At 56.3% G+C, this 15,460-nt stretch overlaps 2 protein-coding genes across 2 annotated transcripts in view; one reads left to right on the top strand and one right to left on the bottom strand.

Moving 5' to 3' along the window:
• Window positions 1-15,460, top strand: part of LOC113840577 (latent-transforming growth factor beta-binding protein 4-like) — a 154,434-nt gene that overhangs the window by 23,983 nt on the left and 114,991 nt on the right.
• LOC140000112 (protein YIF1B-like) overlaps window positions 1-15,460 on the bottom strand; it is a 52,704-nt gene that overhangs the window by 2,018 nt on the left and 35,226 nt on the right. The window lies entirely within an intron of this gene.

Below are 15,460 nucleotides of genomic sequence, written 5' to 3'. Positions count from 1 at the left end.
TATGTCAGAAGTGTCAGCTTTTGCCTAAAGTCATCCTTCAGGGCTGCTTTCAGTTTTCTACACAGAGGCAGCTACTGCCTTCAAGATGCCTGGGGGAAACTGAAGCATACATAAGGGCCTGGGAAGTTACCCTGGATCCATAGGAGCCATTCTGGAACCAAAACTTGTAGGCAGGATGTGCACTTTTGTGGTGGTGCAGAACTGCTGGGCACATTGTGCAAGGTGCTCCTACAGACCCTTTGTGTCCTTCTCCATGCTGGCTTAGAAGCTGCTTCTTTCTCAGGAACAGAGTAGCCAGCAGAGGTAAGACAGATACTCTGTGTTCATGAAAGTCATCAGAAAGCTGCCTCTAAGAAGATGACTGATACAGTGAATTCAGGATAAGCCTAGACAGGAGAGATGTGAGATTTTGGGGAGGGAAGAGGAGCTTGGACAGCAGAAGCTAATGGTTTTGAAGATGTAAGAATGATCAGGTAGTTTTCATCTCACTTTAAAGCTGACTTAAAGCAGTCACGTGAGGCCATTACCGTATTTTAGCCAGTAACCTGAATTCCATAAAACTAAAGGCTTCTCCACACACTGACAGGAATACTCTGCTCTAATATTTGACCGCAATATCCCTCGAAGCAAAAAGTCAGCCCATAGCCCCTTTCCCCTACCTTTACTGTCTTGCTCACCCTGATCCCTGCCCTTAACGCAATCATTAAAATGTTCTATTTAGCCCTTGCAGACCTAAACAAAACCCTCAACCAAAGACCTTTCACATACCCTAAGCAGAACACATCCTAAGAAGAATACCCTACCCTCCCACTACACATTTGATTAATCTCTAACCTAGAAAGGGAAACCTTAATCCCATACACGAACACCTAACACTGAAAGCCCCTATTCCCGTACATTAACCTTCTCACTTTTAACCCTTTTCCTAACCTTTAGGTGCTTTGCCCTCTTGGGCAGGGAAGGGATCGTGAGCTTACTGGGCAGTCACATGGCATTCAAAGATGAATGTGAAGGGCCATGGATCTGATCAGCTAGTAGGTCACAAGGGGGAGACGGAGGAGAATGCTCTGATGAGCTCAGCTCTGCCTCAGGATCTCCTGCACCAGCAGGGGAGTGTGACTGTGGTGGTCACTGTGGGGTCACTTCTGTCTCTGCAGTTGATAGGGAAGCAGCAGGATCATGTCACAGAAAGGGACTGAGAGGTCACTTCAGTCTGTAGGTGGCAGGTCACCCTTGACTTAGAGCTGGGATCGGTACTTTTCGGCTGACATCTGCCAGTGGCCCTGGTAGGCCAGCAAAAGGCACCTGGCTGGCATGCTGACTGTGGGATCCCCTCTGCCTACATACCCAGGAGGACCCATGCAGAAAGAAGGCCCACATATGGGTTGTCCTGTCCCTTCTGCTTGAGTCCATGACTGGACAGCAGCAGGCCCATGGCTTGGAAGATGCTGGTGCGGTGACTTCTGTCTGGTTGGCTGACAGGCCGCAAGGAGCCTGATGGATTGGGATGCCTACTTTAGGAGGGGGTTCCACCCTGATGGAGCTTTCTTTTGTAGTAGAAAAGAGTAGGAGAGAAAAAACTGCCACAAAGTGCACTTTGGAATGTTGGTGCTGGCCACGAGGAGGAAGAACTGTCCCTCAGAGTGTTGTGCTGCGTTGCCAGAGGTCACCCAAAGAGCGTCTGTGATCAGAGCATGGCTTTGTGTGAGAAGGAGCAGCTGGGGAGGGTTGATGAGACACTGGTGAAATGATGGAAATGCTGGGATGAGAGCAAGGTGGTGAACAGAGACGGGTGTCTACAGTCCTCAAAGAAATAGGTGAAAGTCATCAAAGTCAACAAAGTGCTCTGCCGGGCACTGCCCAGCCCAGCCCGGCCCCTGCCCACCTCTCCCCACCACCCTGCCCTCTCTCCAGCCCAGCCCAGCCCAGCAGCCCAGGCTGGGCTGGCCCCAGGGCAATGCCCTCCACAGGCTGCTGCAGGGCTCTGGGCACGGCCACCCCAGCCCCAGCCCCTCACAAGGCACCGCAGCTGCTGGGACAAAGTGTGGTGGTTTTACTCAGGTGGGCAGCCGAGCTCCACCACAACCGCTCTCTCACTCCCCCTCTCCTCAAAGAGGAAGGGGGAGAAAATACAACACAGAGAACTCGAGGTTTGAGATGAGAAAGGTTTAATTAAATGGAAAGGGAATGGGGAGGAAAAAAAAAAAAAACGAAACAAAAGAAACAATCAGTCCGCGCGGGAGCACGGAGAGAGGGAAAAAAAATTATTCTCTACTTCCCATCAACGAGCGGTGTTCAGCCACGTCCTGGGAAGCAGGACGGCTGCGCTCGCGTCAGGCAGCACCCTGGGGTGTCACCAAGTGACGTCACAATGGGTGCCCACCCAGCCCAGGCGCGTGTCACAGTGGCACCCATTGTGACGTCACTTGGTGACACCCCAGGGCTCCGCCTTATAAGAGCGCAGCCGTGGCTCGGACCCTCAGTGTCGGTGCACGGCAGTGACGGACAGGGCAGGAGCACAGGGCCTTCGAGGAGTCCCCGAGCATAGCCCACGTCCCACAATGCCGCAACCGCCCGCCCAGAGGAGACGCCGGTTTATCCTTGTTTCTCCCTCTCCAGAGGCTGCTTCTGAAGGGGAGTCGCAGCTGCTGGATCGCAGTGAGTCTTAGGGATGGGGTGGGGAGGGTTGGGGACACAGAGACCCCTGCCTGACTCCAGGACTCCTTCCCTGGGTAAAGCGGCGCTTGGGCTGACGGGGCCGAGCTTCCTCCGCAGCACCACAGAATGCCAGGACGCTTTGGGCTGGGGGGGACCTCGGCGATCACGATGCTTCCCCCCAGCCCAGGCTGCCCAAAGCCCACCCAGCCTGGCCGTGGGCAGTGCCAGGGAGGGGGCACCGCAGCCTGCGCCAAGGCCTCACTGCCCTGGGCGTGAAGGAGAGAAATCCCTGCCTGTCCGAAAGAAACCTGCCCTCTTTGAGGTTAAGGCCGTCACTCCTTGTCCTGTCGCTGCAGTCCATGATGAAGATCCCCCCCCAGCTTTCCTGGAGGCCCCTTTGGGCACGGGGAGGCCGCAGCGAGGTCCCCCCGCAGCCTTCTCCAGGCTCCACAAGCCCAGCTCCCTCAGCCTCTCTTCCCAGCGGAGCTGCTGCAGCCTCTGGGCATCCCCGCGGCCTCCCCACGGCCTTCTGGGGCTGGGGCCCTTCCTCTCCTCACCCCTGCATTCAGCCCCTCGCTGCAGCACTCTTTGCTTTCCTCCTTTCCAGGTAAGGCATGGAAACTGTGCAGAGACAAGGCCGTGGAATTCATCAGGGCGTATGTCAGAGGCACAGAAAAGGTAATGGCAGCCGCTTGCATCACAGCTGTGCTCCTGGCGCTGCCCTCCAGGGGTCCCACACAGCCCCAGACCCCTCAAGGCTTTGGTCCTGCTGGCCGTGGGTGTCCCCCTAATGCTCTGTTGGTGTCTTTGTGGCTGCCAGGACGACGAGGAGCAGAAGATGCTGTTCCTCAGCAAAATCTGCGATCTGTGCACATGTGTCACAGAGAGGGGTGTGCCGCTGAACTTGCATGGCTTCTGCAGCAAACATAAGCTGGTGGAGAACATCATGGTGAGAGGATGCGCAGCGGGTTGGGGAAGGGGCAAGGCCCCCCGGCACCAGCCCCCTGGGAGGCGAGGGCTGGGGCAGCGCTGGCTCTGCTGCTGCTGGGTGCCGGCGGCTCCAAGGTCTCATCCTGCTTGTGCTCTGCAGGCGCTGCTGGAAAAGGAGCCCATGGACAGCTTGCGCACAGCATTCCGGCAGAAGGCCATGGAGACTGTCGCCCTCCTCAGGTGCGTGCCCAGCCCCTGGTGGCAATGTCCTGGTGGCCCTGAAGCTGGCAGGGAGGCTGCCCGTCCCTCCCAGGGATGCCTGGCCAAGGGAGGTCCGTGTCCTCCTTCATAAGCCTCGAGGCACTGCGTCCAACAGGCTCCTCTCTCTCTCTCCTTCAGCAACACCGTGCCGACAGCACTGCATGGCAAAAAGAAGAGACTCCTGCGTGTGTGCTTCAAGAGCGTCTTCTTTCTGCCTCCGGAGTCGGATGTGCCAGAGACAGGAGTGCTCTACGCCGAGGTATGTGCTGGGTGAGGTACCGGCACCCCCAGTCCTGCTGAGCTGCTGCCTTGCTTCCCCGTGCTGACACAACCAGAGACCAGTGCAGGGCCGGGGCCCAGATTTGCTTTCCCAGCCTCGCCCCTTCCCCGACCTGATCTTGTGCTGCAGGAGGTCTGCACGCAGTGGCTTTTTAGCCCCAAAGCCACCCCTGAACTCCCGAGGGGCTCAGAGCCAGCTCCTGGGGGTGAGGAGGGCCACAGAAATAATTCGATGCTCTTCTGTCCTCCCTGCAGACTATGAAAGCCATGGACACCATGCTGGAGGGCTTCGTACTCAACTGTCCCATCGCCAGTTTCAACATAGAGATGCAGAATATGTTGAAGGTTTGGCATTTCCAAAGAATTTCCAAAGAATCCTCTCAGGTCACATTTGCAGACCGCTGTCAACCCCCAGCAACTTCTCTCCTCGCAGGTGATGCTGGACTTTGCTGTCTCCAAAAACTCAGCTGTGCGTGAGAGCGCTGTGAATGTGATTGAGAGGCTGATTACTTTCATCCACTGGTATTTGGTGATCAAGGTAAGGCACAAGGAATTTTCCACCCTTTCCTGCATCCCAGAGCATCCTGCCATGCAAGGGTGCCTGCGAGGCAACCCTCAACGCACGTGAGTGCCTCAGCACTGTGAATTGAGGGTCTTCGTCCCTCCTTTGCCCCTGCTCTTCCCTCCCCAGGCCGTGCTCTCTCAGGGGCTGGCTCTGCCTCCACTAAGCCCTTTGTCTCTCCTCCCTTCCTCAAACAGATCTTAGGGAACTTTGAAAACTATGGCAACGATGAGCCCACAGATTTCAACCTGCGCATCCCCATCCTGGGCAAGCTGCTGGGCCACCTCTTGCTTTTCAGCAGTGGCGATGATTCCATGAGACACTCAGCTTTGGAAAGTCTTCATCGCATGTACACAGTCGTCAGAGAAGGAAGAGGTAAGAAGGTGTGGTAGGCAATGTCCATCTGCACACAGACATCTGCTGGTTTGTCTGCCTGTTCTCCCTGAGTATTGTGAAGGATTGTTTTTGTGCTTGGTGGAGGCTGCTCACGGAATTCTGCCAGGTTCCCTGGCCTCCTCTGCTCCTCACAGCAGCTTCCCGCAGCATTCTGGCTATCGTTTTCCGCAGAAGCTAGACGCTCACCTGCCGTCCAGGAGCAGTTCTCTGCTGCTGTCCTTCCCAACCCTCCCCAGATCACCTACCACGCTGTTTTGTGGTGTCCCCCAGTCTAAGCCATCAATCGATGAGCACTTCCCAAACGGCATCTTCCCCGAGGAGTGAACAGCAGAGCCAGCCGTGCATCACCAGGGATGGTGACGCCCTCCAGAATGCTCCCTGACTGTTTGCTCCCTGCCGTCTTAAAGGCAGGTGTCAGGGGGCTTCCTGCACATCCTGACCCCGAGCAGAAGGGGGTCTGTGACACGCTGCTACCCCCACGGCACCCAACGCCATTGCTTCTCCTCCTTCTGCATCATCCCTGAGGTCCCTCTTGCTCCCAGCACTCCTCACCTTGTGCTTTACATCCCTGCCCACCACTCTCCTCGCCGTGGGTCTGAGCCTCCCTCCTCAGCCATTCCTAGTGAAAGTGCTTTTCACCATTTGGCAAGCTTGTTGGCAAAGATGCTCTTCCCTACTGACTCTTTGGTGTTGCCCCCTGTTTAGAAAGCTCACAGACAAACGGCATGAAAAATTATGCAGAGAGACACAAGAATTTGGAGGACACAGCATACCCGTTTCCTACAACATCAACTCCGTGTGAAATTGCCAAGGTAATGAGCTCTGGCCTTGCTGGGGATCTTGTCCGCAGCATCAGCAGGCATCTCGTGTGAGCAAAGGGGTCCAGAACCGGTGGGGCTGGCACGGCCTCACTCGCCCTGCTGAGAGGGTTCCTCTTGTCCCCAGGCTGGGGCTATGCGAAGGCTGCTCCCCTGTGTCCCGGCAGCAGCTCCAGCCCTCCTGGCCACCAGCAAGCCCTGGTTACCTGCAGGGCCAGCACTCTGGCCCCATATGCCCCATCCTCACCCCTTCCCCCGAGGGCCCTCTCTCCAGAGCTGCCCTTGCTGCTCAGCTAAGCAGCACCCTTGGGACACTCAGTGAGGCATGTCTTCGCTCCTCCTTCTTCCCACAGTGGTTTGGAGGACATCTCTTCCCTGCTGAGAGGCTGGACATCGTCCTCACAGCCCTTGAAGCTTTACAAGACTCCAGCATCCATGACAAGCAGGGGGCCTGCAGCGTGCTGGACGCAGCCTTGGAGGTCCCTGACTACTGGCTGACAGATGTAAGTGGCCTGTGGCCATGGCCCTGCCCTTGAGCTCTTCCAGGCGTTGTTCCTCTCTCCGTCCCTGCCTCCCTCCCTGCCTCCCTCGCACATCGGGGTCTCTTGGGCTCCAGAAGCCACCTGAAGCCAGCAGAGAGCAATGGAAGGGGCCAAAGTTTGAGTGGCAGCTGTGGCAATGGCTGCGGTCTGCTGGCAACACCATTCCCACTTTGTCCCCCAAGGTGCCAACAATCATGGAGCGCATCAGGAGAAACCTGGGCAGCATCCACACGGCATCGGCGCGGCAGTGCCTGGACTCCCTGCTTCTCCAGATGACCAACATGATGTCCAGGGAAGAAGTCGAGAACCTGCTGCAGTTCTCTCCGCCACGTGACAGGTCCTGGCCTTAACATCCTTGAGGGCTTGTTCCGCGTCGGGAGATGCACCTGGAGACTCTCTGCTTGCCACACCAATGGCAAAGAGCAGGACGTCCCCAAGGAGCACAGCCCTCCTTCCCACCAATGTGTTCCAGCCCTACTGGGCCAGCCAGGGCTGCAGCAGCCCAGCTGTCCAAGGCAGCCCAGAGTCCCCCTGCCCCCAGGGAACACCAGCTCAGCCCCCTCCTGCCTGCCCAGGCTGGGCCCTCAGTGCTCCCCAAGTCACAGGGGCTGCAGGACAGCCTGGGTCCTCTGGGGCTGGCCCAGTTTGTGGCCCTGCGGCTGAGGCAGCCTCACTGACAGAGTCTTCTGGGCTTGCAGCACTGACCTGGCCATGTGGGAGGTGATCCTGGCCATGCCGCAGACCTTGGAGAGGGTTTTAAACATCATGATGAAAGACTTGCCGCTGCGCAACTGGTACACCGCAGACACCGAAGACACCTGCATCCGTCGCTTGGCTGTGAGTTCCCAGATGAAACCTTGCTCCCAGCAGGGCTACGTGTGCCCCTTCAGGCACACAGGCACAGCCCTGTGCCCATCTACCCCCAAACTGCCAGCTCCCGCAGGACGTACGGACACATGGTCCCTGGGGCCGGCAAGCCCCCGTAGCTCCCCGCGCCTGGTGCCTCTTTGGTGCCAGCTGGCGCTGCCCCATCCCTGCCCAAAGGTGGGAGAAGAAGAGGCTGCAGGGAGCCCTGCAGGCCCTGCCAGGCTCTCACTGCTCTTTCTTGCAGATGCTGGGCCGGAATCACATTTTTTTGGAGGACTTTGGTAACCCAGTGCACCTCCAGAGCTACCTGAGGCACTCAAGACCAGAGATGCGCTTGATGGTTCTGAAAGGGCTCTGCACCGTGTCAGAGAGCCCTGAGAAGGTGAGCGGGCCATCGTCAAGCAAAGCCATGTTGGCAGCCTGGGGCTTTGCTCTTCTGCCCTCCCGTCCCTCCCCGCTGCCAGGAAGCAAGGCAGGAGGCTGGTGCTCAGGAACCAGAGCCCTTTGCCCAGGGTGGTCTCTCACTGCCTCACGGAAGGGAAATGGTGTCTTTCCTACAGGCAAGGGAAATTCAGGTCGTGCTGCCAGACATTGTGGAGGCCCTGCAGGACACCAACACAGACGTGGTGCTGAAGGCCCTGCCTGTGCTGAGAAACGTGATGACTCATGTGGAGAGGAGGGAGGCCAGTGGCCCGGCTCTGCAGCTGGCTGAGAAGCTCCTGCCACTCTTTGACCACGTAAGTGTGCTGCGGGAGCCCGAGCCCTCAGCTGGGCCCCCTGTAACGAGGGCTGCCCTTCAGCCCGGCCCTGTGGGCAGCACTCAGGCAGGGCCTTCCCAGTCTCCTCGTCAGCCCAGGCGCTGGGGAGCTCTGCTTGGGCATGGCTGGTGCGGCTGGTGGCGAAAGTGGGGTGGCTGGCGGGCAGCCTGCGATGGCAACCGATTGCGTTGCCCTTCACGGGCACCAGGCCTTGCAGCTGCCCCTGAGCAGCTCCTCTGGGAAGGATCCAGCGCTGAAGCATCTCACAGTGCTGGGAGCTCCCTTCACATCGGCCACGCTAATGCTGAAATTCCTCCTGTCCTCCTCCCTGCCAGGCGTCCAGCCAGGTGCAGGAGCACTCCATCTGCCTCTTCCAAGCCGTGGTGGAGGCTGTGCTGTGGCAAAGGACGAAGAAAATGAAGAGGACGGTGCACAGGAGCCTTCTCCCACTCTACGTTCACATGAGAGACCAGAGTGAGAGCGTAGCAAAGGTACAGATCTCAGAGCTGAGCAGTTATGTGGGCAAGGGTGTGCTGATGCCACAGGGTTGCTCTGGGGGATCTCTGGCCGGCAGCATGAGCTGCCTCCGATGGTGGCTGTCCCGTGGCCTTGCCTTGGCCACTGAACCCAGTGCACGCTGCCCCCCACCACAGCCTCCCATAACGCGCTGGGAAAGGCTCGCAGCCCTGCCAAGAGGAGGGGACAGAGGGTCTCCTTCCCAAGGCTGTGCTGCTACCTCCCAACCTCTGCTGCTCCGCAGGCCTCTGGGGAAGCTCTCGCCGTGGCTGCAGAGTTTCTGCGATGCAAGGAGCTGAAGCGCTTGGCCCAGACAGAACAGGCGTGGAGGATCGGGGAGTGCTTGGTAAGGACCCAACTTGGTTTGCCCCAGCTGGGCAAACGCGCCCGGCCAGAGCCCGCTGCCTGCAGCCGCATCCTCGCTCCCTTCCTGCCAGCACAGAGCCCCAGGGGGCTCTTCTGCAGGCCCCTCTGCCCTCCCTGCCCCCAGGATGCTGGAGGAGACCCTGGAGAGGGTGTGCAAGCCCCGTGACCCTGCGTTCTCTCTCTCTCCAGCTGCAGCAGGACAGAGGCAGAGTAGAAGAATACCTGCAGCAGAGCCAGTCCTACCTGAAGGCCACTCAGACCCTTTTGCGACTTGAGGCCGTCAGATTCATTGGTGAGCCCAGCCCCTGGGTCCCTCTTGGGGCAGCCTTTGGCAGCCCCAGGCACTGCCCTGTTGCCCCCAGAGCCCCCCGACTGGGCCCTTGCTCCAGGGTGCAGGAGGGGGCACAGCCTGGCTGGCCAGGCCAGGGGCTGCGCTGCTGGGAGCGTGCTGGGGAGCGGGGCTCTGATGGGATCTCTGTGTCTAGGTCTTGCTGCGCGCTACTGCGAGGACCATAGCAAGAAGAAGCTGAATGAAATCCTCAGCGGTGAGTGAGGGCAGTGGGGGGTGTGCTAGGGCTGGGGGGACAGCGGCAGAGGCCCCCGTGCCTTGCCCTGCTCCAGGGAAATGCTTCGGGGCGGAGGAGCAATGCAGCCATAGGAACGAGGGAGAGGAGACGGGGTAGCCTGTGGTGTCAGGGAATGGCCTCCCAGCCTGGAGCTGGGCAGTGCCGCTGAAAGGGTTGAGTGTCCCTGAGGAAGAGTCAGGGGAAAGGGCAGTAAGGCTGACAGAAGGTGGGAGCCTGTTGTAGAGCACGCAACCAGGACGAAGAGGGAGATGAGACAGCCTACAAGCAGCTAGGAGCAGGGTCACGATTGCTAGCCCTTGCTCTCATGGGGAAGCACAATAGCGAGAGGAAAGAGTCCAGGAGATTCCTGGAGTGTGTGAATCCTCCCAAGGGATGGAGGCAGGTGGTGAGGGAACCAGCTTGTGAAGGTGCCCCACTTGACCTGTGGTGCGCAGGTGGGGAAGGACTGGTGGCTGCATTTGGGACATTGCTGAGCAGCAGCTTTCAACGGATTCCTTTGTCCCTCCTGCTCCTCCTGGCCTGGGGAAGAGTCGAGTGGGGCTGGCATGCTCTGCAGGGGATGCCTGGGGATCTCTGCAAGGAGTGGGTTTTCATCTCTGCTCTTCTTTCTTTTGCAGTCCTCCAGCCTTCAGAGAACGACCCGGAACCCATGGTCCGTTCCCTGGCAGTTCAAACCACCCTGATCCTGACGTCAAGGCATAAGGCAACGTCAGGACGGAGATTTCCACTGCCGTGTTGCCGCTAGCCCCGCAGCAGTCCTCAAAAGAGCAATATATATATTTAATAGAACTAGGTTGTTGTCTCGTTATTCCAGCAGCTCCTTCACAGTGACTCGGTGCCATGACGCTGAGCTAACTTGGAGGCCACCAAGGACGTCTTTTCCCTGGGCCCGGTGACTGCATGGCGCCTACTCAACCAGTGAAAGAGTCACAGAACCCTTGCGCTTGGAAAAGGGCCTTCAGCTCAAGTCCAAGCGTCAGCTAACACCACCAGGCCCACCACAAAACCACGGCCCTTAGCGCCAAGTCCACGCATTTCATAGAATCATAGAATCATAGAATATCCTGAGTTGGAAGGGACCCTTAAGGATCATCAAGTCCAACTCTTGACACCGCACAGGTCTACCCAAAAGTTCAGACCATGTGACTAAGTGCACAGTCCAATCTCTTCTTAAATTGAGTCAGGCTCGGTGCAGTGACCACTTCCCTGGGGAGCCTGTTCCAGTGTGCAACCACTCTCTCTGTGAAGAACCCCTTCCTGATGTCCAGCCTAAACTTCCCCTGCCTCAGCTTAACTCCGTTCCCACGGGTCCTGTCGCTGGTGTTAATGGAGAAAAGGTCTCCTGCCTCTCGACACCCCCTTACGAGGAAGTTGTAGACTGCGATGAGGTCTCCCCTCAGCCTCCTCTTCTCCAGGCTGAACAGGCCCAGTGCCCTCAGCCGTTCCTCGTACGTCTTCCCCTCCAGGCCTTTCACCATCTTCGTAGCCCTCCTCTGGACACTCTCCAACAGTTTCATGTCCTTTTTATAGTGTGGTGCCCAGAACTGCACACAGTACTCGAGGGGAGGCCGCACCAGCGCAGAGTAGAGCGGGACAATCACCTCCCTTGACCTACTAGCGATGCCGTGCTTGATGCACCCCAGGACACGGTTGGCCCTCCTGGCTGCCAGGGCACACTGCCGGCTCATATTCAACTTGTTGTCTACCACGACCCCCAGATCCCTCTCTTCTAGGCTGCTCTCCAGCGTCTCGTCGCCTAGTCTGTACGTGCAGCCAGGGTTTCCCCGTCCCAGGTGCAGGACCCGGCACTTGCTCTTATTGAACTTCATGCGGTTGGTGATCGCCCAGCTCTCCAACCTATCCAGATCCCTCTGCAAGGCCTTTCCACCCTCAACAGAGTCCACAACTCCTCCAAGTTTGGTGTCATCAGCAAACTTGCTCAAAATGCCTTCTATTCCTACATCCAGATCGTTTATAAAAATATTGAAAAGTACCGGCCCTAAAATGGAGCCTTGAGGGACCCCACTGGTGACCGCCCGCCAGCCTGACGCAGCGCCATTCACCATAACCCTTTGGGCCCTGCCCGTTAGCCAATTGCTCACCCATCGTATGATGTTTTTATTTAGCTGTATGGTGGACATTTTGTCCAGTAGGATCCTATGGGAAACCGTGTCAAAAGCCTTGCTGAAGTCCAAAAAAATCACATCAGCTGGTTTCCCTTGGTCCACCATACGGGTGATCTTATCATAAAAGCAAATCAGGTTAGTTAGGCAGGACCTACCCTTCACAAACCCATGCTGGCTGGGACCAATGACTGCATTGTCCCCCAGGTGCGCCTCAATACATTCGAGAACCATCTTCTCCATGATTTTACCAGGCACTGATGTGAGACTGACAGGCCTGTAATTGCTAGGGTCTTCTTTCTGACCCTTCTTGAAAATCGGCACAGCATTTGCCAGCTTCCAGTCTACCGGGACCTCTCCAGACTCCCAGGATCGTTGAAAAATAATTGAGAGAGGTTCCGCGATGACATCCGCCAGCTCCTTCAGCACCCGGGGATGAATCCCATCCGGACCCATGGACTTGTAGGGATCCAGGTGGAGTAGCAGATCCCGCACACGTTCAGGGTCGGTTGGGAGTTTGTCATCCCCACCGTCCCGGTCCTCCAGCTCGGGGCACCCTGGGTCCCGAAGCCCATCATCGGCATTGAAGACAGAGGCAAAGAAGGCGTTAAGCGTCTCTGCTTTGCCTATGTCATCGTCTGTGAGAAGACCTTCCCTATCAAGGAGCGGCCCTATGTATTCTTTAGTTCTCCTTTTTCCATTCACATATCTAAAAAAACCCTTTTTATTTTCTCTCACAGACACAGCCAGCTTCAACTCTAGGTGTGCTTTAGCCACACGAATTTTCTTCCTACAGACACGAACAGCATCCCTGTATTCTTTCCATGTCACCTGGCCCTCCTTCCAGTAGCGAAACACTCTCTGTTTCCGCCTAATCTCCATTAGAATGTTCCTGGTCAGCCACGCCGGCCTCCTGCCACGCCTGCCTGACTTGTGATATTTAGGAATTGCCTGATCTTGTGCTTCTAGGAGGCATCGCTTAAAGAGTGACCAGCACTGGTGGACATCAAGGCCTTCAAGAGCAGCTTCCCAGGGGACCTTGCTGACTAGTTCCCCGAGCAGCCTGAAGTCCGCCTTCCCCATATCTAGGGATGAGGTTTTGGTGGCACTTTTCCTTCTGTCACCGTAAATTTTGAACTCAACCACTTCATGGTCGCTATGACCGAGGCGGCCACCAATCACCACATCTCCCACCAGACCCTCTCTGTTTTCTAGCAACAGGTCTAGGAGGGCACCTTTCCTAGTTGGCTCCGTTAACACCTGCACCAAGAAGTGCAAGGAGCTATTAAAGGAGCTATTTCTTTAATAGCTCCAGGCCTGGGACTCCAGCAGTGCCCTGGGCAGCCGGTTCCACCCTTTGCATGAAGAAATTCTTCCTGACATCCCATCCTGTGAGTCCACCTGTGGTAGGTGCGCCCAGGTAGAAGAACTGCTCAGCCTCCTGGCAGAGCTTCGGGAGGAGGTGGGCAGGCTGAGGAGCACCAGGGAGTCGGAGAAGGTTGAACTGTACTGTGCCAGCCCTGGGACAGATGCGTCAGGCAGACACAGCAGAGGAAATGGAGGATCCCCTACCCTCTGGCCATCAGGCAGAAGGAGTGCATCTCAGTGACGAAGGGATGGAAGTTTAGATCTGCTCGGGGCAGCAGGCGAACCCCTCCTTGCCTACCTCACCTTCCTTTCAGGTGCCCTGAAACAACAGACTCTGGAAGTAATGGACACACAAACGATGATGTGCATGAAGGTCCATCCAGGTTGGAGGGGTTTTCTAGGGCAAGTCAGCCTTCCCCAGTATCACGACCACCTCCATCAAGAAGAAGAGAAGGGTTACTGTCATAAGTGACTCCCTTCTGAGCAGAACAGAGGGCCGCATATGCCGGCCTGACCCAACCCATGGAGAAGTCTGCTGCCTCCCAGGAGATCAGGGTAAAAGGTGTTTCTGGAAAGCTCACTTGCCCCGTAAGGCCCTCTGAGCATCATCCATTATTGTTCTGTCCTGACAGAATCTTCTAAGTGGCACACCAAAATGGGAGGGAGTGTGCGCTAGCGAGATCCTTCGGCCTGCTCCATGCCACGCTGGGTACACTGGAGCACATTTGGAATGTTTCTGCACCGATGCACCCAGCATGAGGGACAAGCAGGAGGAGCTGGAAGCTTCAGCTCCATCCCAGAACAAGCGAGACTTGGTGTGCTGTGATGGACGGGTATGGGCTCTTCAGGAAGGATAGGCAGGGCAGGCGAGGCAAGGGGCTGGCACAAGGACGTGGCCGAGAGCTTCTGGGTAAGGATTAAGGGAGAAAGCAATCACTTGGATGTTGCAGTGGGTGTTTGCGATACCAATGAATTATTCGCTAAGCAACTAAGAGAGACCTCTCTTAGCTCAACTGCCCTTGTCCTGATGGGGGACTTCAACTTGCCAGACGTTAACTGGGAAGACCACACAGCTGATACAAGCAGGTCCAGGAGATTCCTCACACACCTTGATGACAACTCCTTGGTACAGCTACTGAGGGAGACAACAAGGAAAGGTGCCATCCTAGACCTGTTGCTTGTGTTATAAATGGCTCAGTCTTCAAAATAGGATTATAATCAAAGTTTACAATTTATTAAAGGAATAGAGGTAAGCAAACAGCGCTGGGTGCGCCGGGAGTCTCTGCTCCACCAGGACGCACACCAGTTACATCAAGCAGCTGATTTTTATGCTCCTAGGCTGATACATATTCATTACTACTTCTAAAAAAAATGGGTTATTATAATTAGCTTCCGGGATCCAAACCCTCCTACTGGAGCATGCGCATCAGTCTCTGGTGGTCCCCCTGGGGGTCTCTGGGGGTCTTTCATGCTGAAGGCTCGTAGTCTTCCTCTCAGTTTTTTTTCTTGTCCTTCCCCTTTGTACTCCTTGGCAGCATGTCAAAAGCTTACACAGCGTTCCCTGCAAGTTTTGTCTTCTAGCCATCCTTCAGCTTCTTTCTTCTCCTTAATCTCCTGGCCGCCTGGCCAGATATCAGGGGCTTGCATAGTGTCCCATTCAGAAGTCATAACAGTTACTAGTTGTTAGCAGTTGTTCTGAAACCCCCAGACATCAGAGACTTCAAAGAAAGAACATACAAACACAAATAGCTCTCTATTGACACTTCACATTTAAAAATCTTTGGCGATTGGAGGAAAACTGCCAGTACGCCTGCTTTTGGCAGGGGGGTTGGACCCGATGATCTCTTGAGGTCCCTTCCAACCCCTCCAATTCTGTGAACTCTGGACACGGGGAGGGCAGAGTTCAGGCTGCTCAGGGAACTAGTTCGGAAGATCCCCTGAGAAGCTGTTTTGGAAGGTATCGGGGTCCATCTTTTTAAGCACGACCTCCTAAGAGCACAGGAGCAGGCGATTCCAAAATATTGGAAGTCAAGCAGGCGGGGCAGGAGGCCAGCTTGGCTGAGCAGGGATCTTCTTCTAGAGCTTAAGTGCAAAAAGAAAGCGTGTGGCCACTGGAAGCGAGGTCGTGTGACATGGCAGGGCTACAGAGGTGCTGTTTGCCTCTGTAGGGAGAAAATTGGTGCAGGCAAAGCTCAGGGGTGACGCTGGCTAGTAGTGTGGGCGACAACGCAGATATATACATTAATATGTGTATTGAAGATGTGAACTGCTAAAGGAGGGCTAGAGGAAACATTGGTCCGTTACTTGCTGAGGATGGTCACCTCACAAACACAGACATAGGCGAAGCAGAGCCATTTAATGTCTCTTCTGCCTCTGTCTTCAAGAGCAATGATGGGCTCTGGGACCCAAGGGGCCCAGAGTTGGGGGGC

This window comes from Anas platyrhynchos, chromosome 33 (assembly GCF_047663525.1).
Source record: "Anas platyrhynchos isolate ZD024472 breed Pekin duck chromosome 33, IASCAAS_PekinDuck_T2T, whole genome shotgun sequence".
NCBI lineage: Eukaryota > Metazoa > Chordata > Aves > Anseriformes > Anatidae > Anas > Anas platyrhynchos.
Note: the sequence above shows the minus strand (reverse complement) of the source record. Positions and strands in the feature narration are given on the sequence as shown.